General features: G+C 32.5%; 1 protein-coding gene across 1 annotated transcript in view; it reads right to left on the bottom strand.

Moving 5' to 3' along the window:
- The window catches only part of OCA2 (OCA2 melanosomal transmembrane protein), a 313,841-nt gene that overhangs the window by 18,109 nt on the left and 278,624 nt on the right, over nt 1-17,108 (bottom strand). The window lies entirely within an intron of this gene.

Here is a 17,108-nt window from a genome sequence, read left to right as displayed (position 1 = left end):
ACTCTAAGATTATAAGATGCCAATGTACTCTGCTCAGAAGACTTTCTCATCTAACAATTCCCTATACCAATTAATCACAGGTCCAATCCCTTTTCCCTAAATACATATATCTACAATTTTTGTCTTCTCAAATAGCGTGTGAATTCCTTGTGAGTAGAGATTGTTTCATTTTTTTAATATTTGTATCCCTGGTGCTTAGCAAAGTGCTTGACACCTATCAGCTACTTAATTTGTTTGATTGGTGATTTTAAGACAGAGATGAATGACTAAAGGGAATAAATCACTTCTTGTAAAAAAATTCAGAAGCAAAATATTTCAGAAGTAAGGTAGTTTTCGTTTTTTTGTTTTTTGTTTTTTTGCATGTCCTTCTTAAAAAGGCAAACTCTTCCCATGAGGCTTTTTGGATACAAGTGAGAAGAGTTGTTCAAATAACACAGTATTGTTCCTCGTAATATTTAGATTTACTGACAGATAATAAAAAGTACATCCCACCCCAGGATAATTATTAGCAGAGATAGTCCACTTCTACAAAACAGGAAACAAAAATTTCCTTGATCCCAGGCCATTAAAGACAAAGTTCCTAAGACACTGGTATGCTTTTATTCTCACCCCATATCCCACTCTTTTTTCATATCTTCTGTGCTTAGTACTGTGTTTTGCACTGATTAACTGATCCACTGCTTCCTTACCTCCTTAGACTAAGTGTATTTATAGAGTATAGTTTATCCCATATTATATCAGAAAAAAATCCAAGTTATCTTCTAAAGTGAACATTTTTGACTAGATTGCAATATGAAGATACAGTAAATTATTTATCTATTTAGGTTTTAAATGAAAAAAGAGTATATGGATTTCATTAAATTCCATACCCATTCACATACGCAATTATCTAGTATTGGATAAGGAGTAATATAGTAAAAAGAATCTTAGCTTTATAAACAAAAGACTTGCAATTGAGTCCTAATCGACACTTATGAACTATTTTGTTGTTTATTCCTTTAGTTGTATCCAACTCTTCCTGAACCCATAGACCATAGCATATCACACCTTGTATCCTCCAGTATTTCTCAAAGTCAGTCCAAGTTTATAATGTGCCACATAATTGTAGGTATAAAAACCAAATCTTATTGGGCAGGAAAAGTCATGCTACCAGTTAAAATACAAAATAGGGGATTTGAGAATATATCTGTCATTGTAAAATCCCCAATACATAAGGCTCTAATAACAGGATAATTAGATTGCAAACACTTCAGGGAAAATATGTTAACAATATTTTCAATTGTTGAGCTTCACCTCAATTATCTGCATCATTTACTAACAAAAGAACATCTAATTTTTATAAATGAGACATCCAGAAAATTAATCCTCTAACATATTATCCCAAAAAGGAATATGAAATAAGTCTAAAAAGATAAGTTAAAGCTATATTCTGTAAATGCTAAACAGGAAAGTATATATTTTATGCTAGAAACAATAGGGGATTACTGGAATATATATTGAATAGGAAAGTAACTTGGTAAAATTTTTCTCTTCTTTAGAAATATCAATTTTCCAACTATGGGGAAGGATAATTAGAGAAGGATGTTAACAGCCAAGAGAAGAATGAGTAGTGTAAAACAATTCTGATCTTTAAAGCTTGGGTGTCTGGAACAATGATAATAGCTTCATTACAAATATGGAAGTTAGGAAAAATGGAGGCTTTAAAGCAAAAGAATATGAGCATGCTGAGCTTGAAATGTCAATGAGAAACCAATGTAGAAATGTCAATCAGTCAGTTAGTGATGCAGTACCAGAGCTCAGGAGAGAGATAAAGGTTATATATATAGACTGGAGAACCATCTGCATAAAGAAGATAATTGAACACTTGGGAACTGATGAGATGATGAAGGGAAAAATAAAGAGAATGCAGCCATCCCAGGATAGAGCCCTAAATACACCCAAATATAGAGAGTGGGATATGGTAATGATCCAGTGAAAGGAACTGAAAAAGAGAAGTCAGAATTGTAAGAAGAAAACTGGAAGAGAACATTGTCACAAAATCCTAAGGAGGAAAGAGTACCCAGGAAGTGAAGTGTTTTCAATTTTGTCAAACAATGCAGTTAGATAAAATATATTGACCATGAAAAGGGCATTGAATTTAGAAATTATATTTTTAGCCATTTATAGATCACCAATATATAATCATATGTAATTATTCTATAATGTAGTACCTATAAATATATAATTATATATTATTGGTAATTATAAGAGCCTTGGTTACTTTGAAGAGAACAATTTCAGTTTGAGTGATAAGACCAGATGCAGATTGCAAGGGAATGAGAAGTAGAAACTGAGGAAATGGAGGCAACAAAAGTAAAAAGAAATATCTATAATATTTGCCTTTGAAAAGAAAGAGAACTATGAGTTTATGACTTTAGGGGTGACAGGGTAAAGTGAAAGGGTTTTGTTAAGAATAGTGGATACTCTTTTAGTAGTGGCAAGGAATTGGAAACTGAGTGGATGCCATCAGCTAAGTAATGTCTGAATAGGTTATATGAAGATAAAGAAATATTATTGTTGTATAAGAAATGATGGGCAAATCTAGGGGAGAGGGTGGAGGGAGGGAAGGGAAAAGTTGGAACAGAAGTGAGTGCGAGAGACAATGTTGAAAAATTACCTATGCATATGTTCTGTCAATATAAAGCTATAATTTTTAAAAAATGAGTATTCGATTGAGCTGAATCCAACATTGGATTGAAGTTAATAAGATTATTACTACTAATAAAAGCTGCCATTTATATAAGAAAAACTAAATAAATAAATAAATACTATCAAAAAAAAAAAGAAAGAAAGAAAGAAAGAAAGAAAATAAATGATGGGCAGGTTGATTTCAGAAAAGTCCGGAAAGATTTACATGAACTGATTGATGCTAAATGAGAGTAGAACCAAGAGAACATTGTATATAGCAAGAAGATTGTGTGATGGTCAATTGTGATGGACTTGGCTATTTTCAATAGTGAGGTGATTCAAGGCAATTCCAATAGAGTTGGGATAGAAAAATCCATCTGCATCCAGAGAGAGAACTATGGAGACTGAATGTATATTAAAGTATGGTATTTTCATCTTTGGTGGTGGTGGGGTTTATTTGCTTAGGATTTTTCTCATTTTTCCCTTTAGGTTTGATTTTTCTTGCTCAGTATAATAAATATGGAAATATATTTAGAAGAACTGCTTATGTTTAACCTATAGTCAATTTTTGCTATATAGGAGAAGTGGTAAAAAGGGAAGGGAAGGAGAAAATGGAACAAAAGGTTTTCTTAAGGTGTTTTCAACTATCTTTGCATGAATTTGGAAAAAAAAATTTAAATTATTATTTAAAAAAAGAGCTGAGGAGAGTAAAAAAATAATAGGGAGGTCTGAATATGTTTGGACACAACAAAAAAGGAGTCAGTAGACTCAGATATATTGAAGAAGAAAAGTAAAAGATGATTGAAGGAACAATATCTCAGGAGGCAGGAAAGGCTAGACAAGATGCTAGACAAGTCAACTTTGGGACACAGAGTAAGAAAATTATGGATGATGTTAAAGGAATGTAAGCTATAGAATGGAGCAGAAAAAGAAAGTAATGATGAAAGATTTAAATGTTCTCAGTAAAATATGAGACAAAGTCCTTTGGCAAGTTATAAGCTGGGACAGTAATGAAGAGAAGAAAGTATTATTATAAGTAGTGTAAGAAAAGAAGATTTGAAACAGAAACAATGTGTATTATGATAGATAGTTAATATAAAAAAAGTAAAGGAATTCGTTTGATACAATGGAAGTCCAAATGGTATCAGATACATTTCTAGTGAGCCAATTCATCACACTTTTATGACTAACTCCCTCTTCCATTAAGATTTTTTTTAAGAATCTTCATTGATATGAGTAATCATCTGTGGTGAGAATATGTTTCTATATTTTATGCCTCTCATGATATTAATCATTAGAGGGTCAAACAAATTATGTCCATTATGATGCTTTCAAAGTATCTTGTATAAGTCACCTCCATTGTTACATTTTTCAAAAAAATCTTGATACCTACATAGAAGAATTACAGTTAAACTTAAAGTGAAGGCACTTTAAAGTGAAGGCTATTAACAGTGCACAAACAACAAAGACAATAGATATTTTATTCTCCACACTCTTCAGTTGCCTAATATAAAAATAGAATCTGCAATAGAATATTAAATGTGAAAACCTGCCTTTTTCCTTCCCATGACTTCAACATGGATACTCTTAAAGTGTTTTTGGAGTATTCTGATAAAGATTTTGTACAGATGGTAAAATAGGTGGGTAGTTATTGATCATCTTTCCTTTATATAAAAGCAGGCAATAATATGCTTTTTCCCCCAGGCATTTGGAACCTTCTCCTTCCAAATACCTTGAAAATCATTCTTAAGCAAGTGAAATTAACATGTAAACAGAACTCCTTATATTCTGTAGACTGGTTTATGCTGCCTTTCCACCCTTACTTGTTTTCTTTAATGTTCTTTCTACTTTGTCATGCAGTACATTGGAGATTGTAATTTAAGAGACCAAGTGGGGTAATTCCACTGCCAATGATTCAGAAAGCAGTTTGTTATATAATTTTTTTCATATCTTTTCCATTATTCATCTATTCATTTTCCTACTTCCAGTTTCATCTGTGAAAGGCCCACAGGATGATCCAGCTTAATTGTGTTACTTGCCAAATTTTATGTAAGCTTGCTTTTTTACTTTCACTACTCCTCAAAAGTATCTACCATTCTTCTCCATACAATTTTAGAAATGAGTGATATTTTACATCAATGTTGTCCTTAGTTGCCATATGTCTCTCTTTGGCAAGGATATTAAACTTTCTGCTGTCTGAGACTGATTCTAGGCTCTTTAAGGTTTGAGGGGTAATAGTTACTTTATATTGGTTAATTTCCTTAAGAAAGGGAAAGCCTGTACATCATCATTAGTACATCATATCCATACATCAATAGTAGGTTTGCTATTTAGTGATGAATTTTTTCACCACATGTCATCACAGGCCAGGCTTGACTCAGGACAATCTGGTGTTCAAAATGGGGATACATGCCATCTAATAGTTAACAAAAGAAATTTTAATTAGTCATAGCATAGATAACACCTCCAGCAGTGATATTCCATTCATTTGGAAATAGCTTTTGTTCTTGCCATACCACTCAACCCATGAAATTAATTTCATGTAGGTAAATGAAAATACAGGCAAACTTCATTCCCTCACATCTGACTAACAACCTAAAGCAGATGAAAACTAGAAACCTAAAATAAAGAAGCTCATAGAATTATATTTTTGAATAATCAAATTTACACAACCAGATTTTCATGGCTAAGAAAACAGCAGTCTTCATTAAAAATAGTCTTTATGAAGAATACTAAAGTTTGTAAAATCAACAATATGTCCTGAGTTAATTCAATATGCTCTGTGACAATATAGCTTGGCAAGACAAATTATTATGAAATAAGAGCTTAAAATAAAATAGAAATTCTACATTTCTGATAGTTTTTTTTCCCTTCCTTCCCTTCAGTTTTCCAACATGGAATATCAAGTGAGTAGGCAGCTTTCCCCTCTACACTATAGATATTAAATGAAGCATCCATCCACAGGCCATTTTAATAACAACAATAATCATAATATTCATTTATATATCATGTTAAAGTTTATTAAAAAATGTTACAAATATTATTGCATTTTAATCCTCACAACACCTGTGGAAGGTAGGTACTATTAAAGATTTTAGAGATTAGGAAATTGAGATAGGTAACTGTTAAGTGACTTGCCCAGAGTCACAAAGCTAAAATGAGATAGGTAGGATTTGAGCACAAATCCATTGGTCTGTCTACCATACCAACAAACTGTCTGTCATCCTTCCCAGTTATCCCAGAGAGACTAGACTGACAGGCTCTTAAGACACCATTGAAAATCTTTTAGACCTTTGCTCTCTGGGAAAGGATATATTCCACAAGTATCTAGGAGAAAAGTTTCAGTGTCTGAGTAGTGCTAAGAGATTGAGGGGAAGGAACAGATAGGGGGAAGACATGGCAGTAGGAGTTCCTAATTTCCAAGAAACATTGCAAAGTTTGAGACGGTCAGAAACCATAACACAAATGTTCCCTTGGCTAACACAGCTTTTGAAGATTACAAAGAGGTAATAACTAGCATTTATATATAATGCTTTAAAGTTTGTAAGTATTTCTCATATGTTAACTCATCTGATACCCATAATAACCCTGGTAGATAGGCGTTATTATCTATCCCCATTCCACACATAAGGATACCGAGGCTGAGGAAGATTAAGGTATTTGCCCAGAGTCACACAAATCATTACAAGACACAAACTTAAATCCTACCCATTCCACATTAACCATTCTGTTCACTATAGCTGTTCAAGCTGAACCGTCTCCTGAAAAGAGACAGAAAATATGGAGTATTTCCTCTGCCATATGGGAGACAACAGTTTGATGGAGAATTCGTTAAAATGAATTTTTATTCCCTGTTTAACAGAGAAACAATCAGGAATGAAGAGGGTACTTAAAAGGGAGTGGTAGAGTGGTCACAAGTAGGACGGAAAAGACTCAATAATACCCACATGTCCATACATATACATAAATTCACATGACACATATGTATACACAACAACTATGTGCACCCACCTACGTGTATGTGTTACACATAAACATGAAAGACATCATTCATATAGAATTTTCACTAGCAAAGGTGTAATGAAAAGACATCTATTAGGAGCTGTGACAAAACTGAAGGATCAATACCAAAGAGCAAAGCTTGAGCTGCCTAATTGAGAGTTACGCACAGCTACAGGAAAAGCTATGATGAATAAAGGCACTGGTATGCCCTACATGGAACTGAGAAATATAGTAGGAGCCATGCAATGAGGAACTATGGCAAGTAATGCCTGTTGGGAGTCCAACCTACTGTATAAATTAAAAGTCATTAAGACTATACAAGTCTGCAGAAAAAAGATTTGTATATAGTCAAATGTAATTATTTTCCATTCATTCTGATCATTTCCTTGAATCTATATTGTGAATTTTGGAAACCCTATACTTTAAAAAGGCATTAGATGGCAGCACATTAGTTGGGATCATATGGTAAAATTCCCAGATTTCTTATGTCACACAGTCCATAAACCACAAAGGTGATAAATCTCTCAAAATGACCTCAAACCTTTGTCTTATATGAGAGAGTCTGACACAGGAGTTATACTTCCATTTTTTAACAGATCCAAACAAGTTTAAATCTAAACATGTTACTCTCAAATCAATAAAGAAACCATCACATTACAGAAAAATCTAATATTTCATGGCTGCTTTAAACTCCCTGTCAGTATGATCCAGCTTTTTTAAAAGCCATGCAGTATTACAACTATGCTCAGTGTAGTGTAATGCAAGTCATTTGGAATGAGAAATGAAAGGGATAACAATCACTGAGCTGTTTGTTTTATGAACAAGCTGGGGAAATGTTTGTTCTACAGTAAAGGCTGTTGGATGCATTATTAAAAGGATACTTGACTTAATAAAAAAAAAAAAAAAAAAAAAAAAAAAAAGAGGAACACAAAGCACAACCAAGAAAAAATTTTATAAGGTTTTATTCAACTTGTGGTTTAAAAAGTGACTGAGCATTAGATATAATCTGTCTTTAAAGGCAAGAATGGTGATGAATCCTTTGGCTGTGGTGACTCATCAAATGAGGAAAAATCCAATATTCCCTCAATCCTGTGTAGATCCTCCTTCTCACTTCTATAATGACAGTGTTGTGACAAAGTAGCAGGAATGGGAGAGAGGGGAAATGTAGCAGGGAGGAGGTAGATAATACAAAGAATGGCTGTTGGGACTATAAATATGATATTTTTATTCAAAGACCAACACACTACTGGAAGAAATGAATGAGTCAAATCATAGCACAAGATAGGGGAAACAAGAAGAAAGAAGAAAGTTATGGTTAAGCAGGATAATGGCTATAATTTGTTCTTGATAAAGAATGTGAGCAGCTAGTGGCATTTGTTTTATCACAGGTCCCATTTTATGAGGTTTTGCAATGCTCTTATAAATATTTGCAAACAAACAAAAAAGATCACTGTAAAAATGATTGCAGCCTATGTACCATCATCTGTTATAGAAGATGAAGAGTTAGAGAATTTCCATGAAAAATTCAATTATTTTCCAAATTAAATAAAAATATATGCTTCACTGATATGAATGCTTCTGATATTATATGTTTCACCACAAAAGTGGAACTAGATGAGGGTGGTGATTAATATTTGGGGGAGTGAAGGAACAAATAAAGAATAATTATGAAAGAGGCAAAAGATTTGTAGGCTATACAAAAGACTCATTTATCAATTGGAGAATAACATGTATTCTTCTAAATTTGACATCATTTTTATATCTTTTACAAATGAGACTTTATCAGAAATGCTGACTATAAAGATTTTCCCCAGCTTTGTACTTCCCTTTTAATCGTGTTTTTGTTGGTTTTGTTTGTGCAAAAAACTTTTAATTTAATGTAATCAAAGTTGTCCAATTTGCCTTTCATAATGTTCTCTAGTTCTTCTTTAGTCACAAATTCCTCCCTTCTTGCTCTCCTAATTTGTTTATGGTATCATAATTTATGTCCAAATCATATACTCTATTTTGACCTTATTTTGGTATGGGACATAAGATATTGGTCTTTGCCAAGTTTCTGACATATTATTATCCATTTTTCCTGGCAAATTCTGTCAAATACTGACTTCTTATTCCAGAATCTGAGGTTGGGAGAGGGGGTATCAAATACTAGATTACTATGGGTCTTGATTATTGTGTGATGTGTATTTAATCTATTCCACTGATCTACCACTCTATTTCTTAGTCAGTACCAAATGGTTTTGGTAACTGCTGCTTTATAATATAGTTTTAGGTTTCATACTGTTAAGCCACCATCCTTTGTATTTTTATTTTATGTTAATAAATAGAAAGCTACTTATATGGGAATCATTTCAAATCTATTTACAGTCAGACCAAAAATTCCTCATAGCAGTGTTCAAAAATACTTTCTATATGCCGGACATTTGTTAAGCACTGGGAATATAAAACACAAAAAGCAGACCCTTAGAGAGTCAATACCCTAATGGAAAAAGCTATATGTACAGGAGAATGGTTGGGAAGTCAGAAATACATTCTAAATTTGAAGTCAGGAACAGATAACTTCACCTGTCTCAAACATTAACTGGATCTGTCACTAGGGGAAGCAATCTATTTAGTCATAAGTTTCCTTATCTATAAAAGCAGGGGTTGAAACTCCTGGTCTCTAAAGTCCCTTACAACTCTATTCTACTTATATTCTATGCTATGATCCTACAGACGATGAGGGCAACTATAAAAAAGTTGGTTAATGTTCTTTGTAGGAATAGTAATGCTGATTTAACTGCTATTCATAGGGGTATATGAACAGCAATGTTGGGGGAGTGAAGATGGCCAGAGAGCAATAAGCTGGATTTAGATCAGGTTGGATGTGGAAGACTCTTACAAATCAGGAACTTAAAGCTTCTGTGGAGCAACTGAAGTGCTAGATAGGAGACCAAGAGGAATGAAAAAGAATGGTGTTTGATGATGAACATGAATACTATAAATAATATCCCCTCATAAAACAGAGAGAAAGGGAAGAAAATAAAACTATTTCAAAGAAAATTTGGTCAGAGATCCAACTAAGCAAGTGATCCTAAAGGAAACATATATCTGAAGAAAAGAGAAGCAACAAAAAAGAAAAGAAAAGATTTGTAAGTTAATGTTTTTCATTATTAAAAAGATTAAAACTATTACATTTACATTAGACTTTCAGAGGTGAGAGAAGATGGCAGAGTAAATTCAAGAAGGTGCTTGAGTTTTTCTAGTTTCCTTCGAAAACCATATGAAACCAAGCCACTGAATAGATGGAATGCCATTCTCCAGCTCAAGCTACACTGAAAAAGCTTCAAGAAAGGTCAATCTCACTGGGGTAAAAATGGTGTTCAGCCCAGCCCAGATAGACTCTGGGAAAGCTGGTAAGATGGTCTTAATCACAGCTAATAGGCAACTAAGATCCCCAGTCCAGGCTCAGTAGAGGAGCAAATCTGTGGGGCACCTTCCTGTCCCAGTTCAGAAGACTGCTTCCTGAAAAGAGCACAAAAAGTTATCCCTTCAAACAAAAGGGGCTCCATATTCAAAGTCAAGGCTCAGAGCTGCACAGAAAGCTTAGAAGAGTGCCCTTTTTACTCCAGGAGCAGAGCTCAATTATAAAAGTTTAAAAAAAAAAAAAAAAAAGGAAATACCAAAGAAGAGAAAAAAATGAACAAGAAACAGAAAAGAACCTTAACCATATAAAGCTAGTATGGTGACAAGACAGACCAAAACACAAATTCAGACAAGGATAGAATGTCCACAGAGAAAATCTCAAAGAGTGATATGAGTTGGTCTGAAGCCCAAAGAGACTTCTTAGAAGTACTCACAAAAGACTTTAAAAGGCAAATAAGAGAGGTAGAAGAAAAAATTAAAAAGTAACTAAGAAGTATTCATAAGAGAATCGACAGCTTGGAAAAGGAAAGAAAAAGTTGTCTGAAGAAAAAAACTCCTTAAACAGTAGAATTAATCAAATGGGAAAAGATATACAAAAGCTAACTGAAGAAAATCACACATTAAACAAAAACAGAACAAATGGAAGCTAAAGATTTTGTCAGACAGTAAGAACCAATCAAATAAATTTAAAAGAGTGGGGAAAAATGGAAGAAAATATGAAATACCTCACTAGAAAAATAGCCACCTAAAAATTAGAATGTCTGAAGAGACAATTTAAAAATTATTGGCCTACTTAAAGGCCATGAGCCTAGATAGAATTCTATAAGAGATCATTAAGGAAAATTACTCCAATATCCTAGAAACAGAGGGGAAATACCGATTGAAAGAATCAATTGACCACTTTTGGAAAGAGATATCATATGGAAAACCCCAAGTAACATTGTTGTGAAACTGCAAAACTACAATGTCAAGGAAAAAATACTTCAAGCTTTCAGATTAAAAACAAGTATCAAGTATCAGGGAGCAACAATCAGGATTGCACAGGATTTTCTACAATAAAGGATGTGAGGACCTGAAATGCCATATTCTGGAAGGCAAAGGACCTGGGTTTATAACCAAGAATTAACTACCCAGCAAGATTCAGCATCATTTTTCAGGGGAAGCAATAAAGCTTCAATGAAGTAAAAGACTTTCAATCATTTCTATGGAAAAAAAAAAAACAAACAAAGAGAAAATGTAATCTGCAATCACAGGGCTCAAGAGAAACATAGAAAGATAAACAGGGGAAAATATTTATTATTTAAACATTAAATTGTTTACATCCCTACCTGGGGAAAATTATATATGTAACTCTTGAGAACTATATCTGTCACTGAGGCAGACAGAGGTGAGCATTACATGGATTGAGGGTGTGGGTCTGAATATATTCTGATGTGATATCATCGAAGAAAAAGACATTAAGGGGTAGAAAAAGATCTGTATTGGAAAAAAGAGGAAAGGGGAAATATAATGGGAAATTAGATCACATGAAGAGGTACAAAAGATCTATTACAACAGAAGAAAAGAAGGGAGGAGGATAAGCATTGTCTGAAATTTTGACTCTAAAAGAGAATAGCAACCATTCGATTAGATATAGAAATTTATCTAACCCTATAAAGGAGGAGGAGGAAAAAGAAGAAAAGAAAGAGGAGATGCATGATAGAAAGGGGCAGAAATACTAGGGGAAAAAGGTAAAAGAAGGGGAAGGGGTAATAGGTGATAAGTTAGTTGAAAGGGTGGGCAAAAGTACTAGTTTGGGAAGGGGAGGGATGATAGGAGATAAGGTAATAGATGGAGTGGGGAAAAACACAAAAGTGAGGGCAGAGTGGAAAGAGAGAACAAAAATATAGAGAGGAAAATACAGGATAGAGAGAATTACAGAGCTGATAATCATAACTATGAATGTGAATGGGAAAAACTCTCTCATAAAATAGAATAAAAAAGCAGAGTGGATTAAAAAAAACAATCTTACAATATGTTGTTTGCAAGAAACACATCTGACACAGAGAGACACATACAGAATAAAGGTAAAAGGCTGGAACAGAATTTATTATGCTTCAGCTGAAATAAAATCAGGGCTAGCAATTCTGATCTCAGATAAAGCAAATGTTAAAATAGATCTTATTAAAAAATGTAAGTAAGTAAAGTACATCTTGACAAAAAGTACCATAAATATTAAAGTAATAACAATACTAAATGTGTATGCACCAAGTGATAAATCAGCCAAATTCTGAGGAGTTTTAAGCAAGTTATAGGAAGAAATAGACTGCAAAACTATTCTAGTGAGGGACCTCAATCTTCCCCTCTCAGAATCAAACAAATCTAAACACAAAATAAACTGAAAAAAATTAGGGAGGTTAATAGACTCCTAAAACAGATATAATAGAACAATAAATTGAATAGGAACAGAAAGGAATACTAAAAGAAAGTAGTATACCATGTATGCATGGTACCTTCACAAAAATTGACCATGTATTAGGGTATAAAAACTCAAAATCAAATGAAGAAAGGCATAAGTAGTAGATGCTTCCTTTTTCAGACCACCATGCAATAAAAATTATATTCAATAAAGGGGCAGGGAAAGATAGATTAAAAACTAATTGGAAATTAAATAATCTAATTCTAAAGAATGAGTAGGTTAAACAACAAATCACAGAAACAATCCATAATTTCATCCAAAGGAATGACAATAATAGACAACATACCAAAAGTTATGGGATGCAGCCAAAGCAGTTCTTAGGGGAAATTTTATACCTCTAAATAGCTACATGAATAAAGTAGAAAAAGAGACCAATGAATTGGGCATGCAAATAAAAAAGCTAGAAAAAGAATAAATTTTTTTAAAATCTCAATTTAATATCAAATTAGAAATTCCAAAATTCAAAGAAGAAATTAATAAAACTGAAACTAAGAAAACTATTGAACTAATAAATAAAACTACAAGTTGGTTTTATGAAAAAATAAGAAAATAGATAAACTTTTAACTAATTTGATCAAAAAAAGGAAAGAAAGAAAAAACCAAATCACCAATATCAAAAATGAAAGGGTGAATTTACCATCGATGAAAAAGAAATTAAAGCAATAATTAGGAGCTATTTTGCCCAACTCTATGGTCATAAATCTGCCAATCTAACTGAAATGGATGAATATTTACAAAAAAGTAAATTTCCTAGGTTAACATAAGAAGGAAAATATTACTTAAATTGTCCTAATTTATAAAAAGAAATTAAACAAGTCACTAATGAACTCCCTAAGAAAACATCTCCTGGATCAGATGGATTCACAAGTGAATTCTACCAAATACTTAAAAGAACAATTAATTCCAATAGCATGTAAACTATTTGGAAAATAGGCAAAGAAATAGTACTGCCAAATTCCGTCTATGACCCAAATATGGTACTGATACCTAAACCAGTAAGAGCCAAAACAGAGAAAGAAAATTATAGACCCATCTCCCTAATAAACATTGAAACAAAAACTTTAAATAAAATATTAGCAAAGAGATTATAGCAACTTATCAAGAGGATAATACAAAAAGACCAAATGGGATTCATTCCAGGAATGCAGGGCTGGTTCAATATCAGGAAAACTATTAGCATGATTAATCATATCAATAACAAAACCATTAGGAATCATATGATAATCTCAATAGATGGAGAAAAACCTTTTGCCAAAATACAGCACCCATTCCTATTAAAAATGCTAAAGAGCATAGGAATAAAGAGTCTTTCTTAAAATAATAAGCAATATCAATCTAAAACCTACAACAAGCATTATTTATAGTGGAGAAGCTGGTCACATTCTCTGTATGATTAGGGGGTAAAATAAGAATGCCCATTATCACCATTATTATTCAACATTGTATTAGAAATGCTGATTTTAGCAATAAGAAAAGAAAAAGAAATTTTAAGAAGTTAAAATAGGCAATGAGGAAACAAAACTATCCTTCTTTGCTGATGATATGATAATATATTTAGAGAATCTTAGAAGATTCCAAAACCTACTGGACATAATTTTTCACTTTTAGCAGAGTTGCAGGATATAAAATAAACCCATGCAAATTATTGGCATTTCTACATATTACTGTAAAAGCCCATCAGAAGAGATAGAAAGAGAAATTCCATTAAAAATTACTATAGACAAATTGGTCTACTTGCTCAGTGCCATACCTATCAAACTGCCTTAGCTTATAGAATTAGAAAAAAAATAATAAAATTCATCTGAAAGAAAAGAAGGTCAAGTATATCAAGGGAATTAATGGAAAAAGTACAAAAGACTGCTAAGCAGTACCAAACCTAAAACTTTATCATAAAGCAGCAATCATCAAAACCATTTGGTACTGGCTAAGAAATAAGAGTGGTGGATCAGTTGAACAGGTTAGATATACATGACACAATAACCAAGACCTATAGTAATCTCGTATTTTATAAACTCCCAAGCTCCAACTTCTGGAATAAGAACTCAATATTTGACAAAACTTTTGGGAAACTGGAAAATAATATGTCAGAAATTTGGCATAGACCTACATCTCACACCTCATATCAAAGTAAGGTCAAAATGGATACATGATTTAGGTATAAATGATGATACCATAAATAAAATAGGAGAACAAGGGATAATTTGTCTATAAGATCCTTGGAGAAGGGAGGAATTTGTGACCAAAGAAGAATTAGAGAATATTATGAAAGGCAAAATGGACAACTTTGATTACATTAAACTAAAATGCTTTTGCATAAACAAAACCAACAGAAACAAGATTAAAAAGAGAAGCTGGGAAAAAATTCTTTACAACCAATGTTTCTGATAAAGGTCTCATTTGTAAAAGATATAAAAAACTATCAAATTTAGAAGAATACACGTCATGCTCCAATTCATAAATGATCAAAAGATATGAACAGGCAATTCTCACATGATGAAATTAAAGCCATCTATAGTTATATGAAAAAAATTGCTCTAAATGACTATTGGTTAAAGAAATGAGAATTAAAATGCCTCTGAGATACCACTTAATACCTCTTAAATTGGTTAAGATAACAGGAAAAGATCATGATAAATGTTGGTGGAGGTGTGGGAAAACTAGAACTCTAATACATTTTTGGTGGAGTTGTTAAATGATCCAACCATTCTAGAGAACCATCTGGAACTATGCCCAAAGGGCTATAAAACTGTGTATACCCTTTGACCCAGGAATGTTATAGTGTGTCTGTATCCCAAGGAAATCATAAAGGAGGGAAAACATGCCACATGTGCAAAAATGTTTGTAGCAGTTCTTTTTGTGATAGTAATGAATTGGAAAATGAATGGATGCCCATCAATTCGGGAATGGCTGAACAAGTTGTGGTATACGAAGGCAATGTAATATTACTGTTTTATAAAAAATGATGAACAAGCTCTGGAAAGATTTATATGAATTAATGCAGAGTGAAACAAGCAGAATTAGGAATACATTGTATACAAAAACAGCAAGAATGGGCAATGATTAACTATGGAAGACTTGGTTCTTCTCAGTGGTTCAATGATTCAAAGCAATCCTAATTGATTTTGGATGGAAAGTGGTATCTGCACCCAGGAAAAGAACTAAGGAGACTGAATGAAAATCAATATATGCTTTCTTCACTTCTTTTTTGGTTTTATTAACTCTCCCATGATTTTTCTCTTTTCCTCTGATTTTTCTCTCCCAACATGATTCATAAAGCAATGTGTGTAAAAAAAAAATTTTTTTTAAGAAAAAAATTTATCAAAATCTAAGATACATTTTCACCTTTTTGTTATTGTTTCTTTATTTGGTTTTTTCTTTCTCATTTTTCCCTTTTTGATCTGATTTATTTTTTTGTGCAGCATAATAAATGTGGAAATATGTTTAGAAGAATTGCATATGTTTAACCTATATTGGATTACTTGTTGTCTAGGGGAGGGAGCTGATGAGGAAAAACGGAGAAAAATTTGGGACACAATTTTTTGTAAAGGTGAATGTTGAAAATTATCTTTGCATATATATTGAAGAAGAAAAGGGAATTATAATTTTTTTAAATCTTGAAGAAAAATAACAAAGAAAATAAAGTGAAAAAAAAACAGTCCAAATTAAACTAAATATGTAGAGGGAAGACCTGTGCTAGAAATGACACAATTATAAGGTTCAGCAGGATCAAATCATAAGGTATATGACAGAGAAGGAGGCATGGAAAACAATTGGAGTCTTAATAAAATAGAAAAAAATGACCCAGAAATATCTAGTAATTAATATTTAATGATCAGTAAATCTGTTTTCATATCTATATAATATTTTATGAAAATTACCTACACAAACTTTCACTACATTTCAGTGGCAGTATTTAGAGAGAACAGAAGTGCTTTTCACTAGCAGGATCCTGCCATAATGATAATATCTTTATTTTTTGTTTGGTTTTTTTATTGATGTCTTTATGATTGCATCACATTTAGTTCTTAATGTATATCTCTCTTTTTTCCCTAAGCATTGATTGAATTTTTTTTAATAACAAAGATTTTAATGAGTACCTTTGAAAAAGAATTGGAATCATCTGGAAAGCATATCCAAAGATACAATTGGCTAGTCACATAGCAAAGTAAGTGATGTCCAGTGAACAGCCCATATGCCCCTGTGGTATCTTCATAATGTGAGGAGAAAGTAAGGAAAGTCTCAAGCATACTAGATACTGTACTGATGAAAGAACATGGACAAGAATTAATAAATGGAGTAAAATCTCCATAGCGGGAAGGAACATCCATATGGATATTACAGTTTCACTTGCGTATCTTAATAATATACAAATATAGCACTAGGTAAGCAAAACTTTAAATTCCAAATTTTCATTAAAGAACAAAATAACACTTTATAAAAATGCGATTTATCTTATGAAAGAATTCAAAATTGGGTTGCTTCAAGTAGCAGGCTGATGCATTTCAGGTAAGATTTAAATGAGAAAATCTTGATTTCAGCAGAGTGTTTCAGTAACTCATACATTAAGGAAAACAAG

This window comes from Sarcophilus harrisii, chromosome 3 (genome assembly GCF_902635505.1).
Source record: "Sarcophilus harrisii chromosome 3, mSarHar1.11, whole genome shotgun sequence".
Taxonomy (NCBI): Eukaryota; Metazoa; Chordata; class Mammalia; order Dasyuromorphia; family Dasyuridae; genus Sarcophilus; species Sarcophilus harrisii.
Note: the sequence above shows the minus strand (reverse complement) of the source record. Positions and strands in the feature narration are given on the sequence as shown.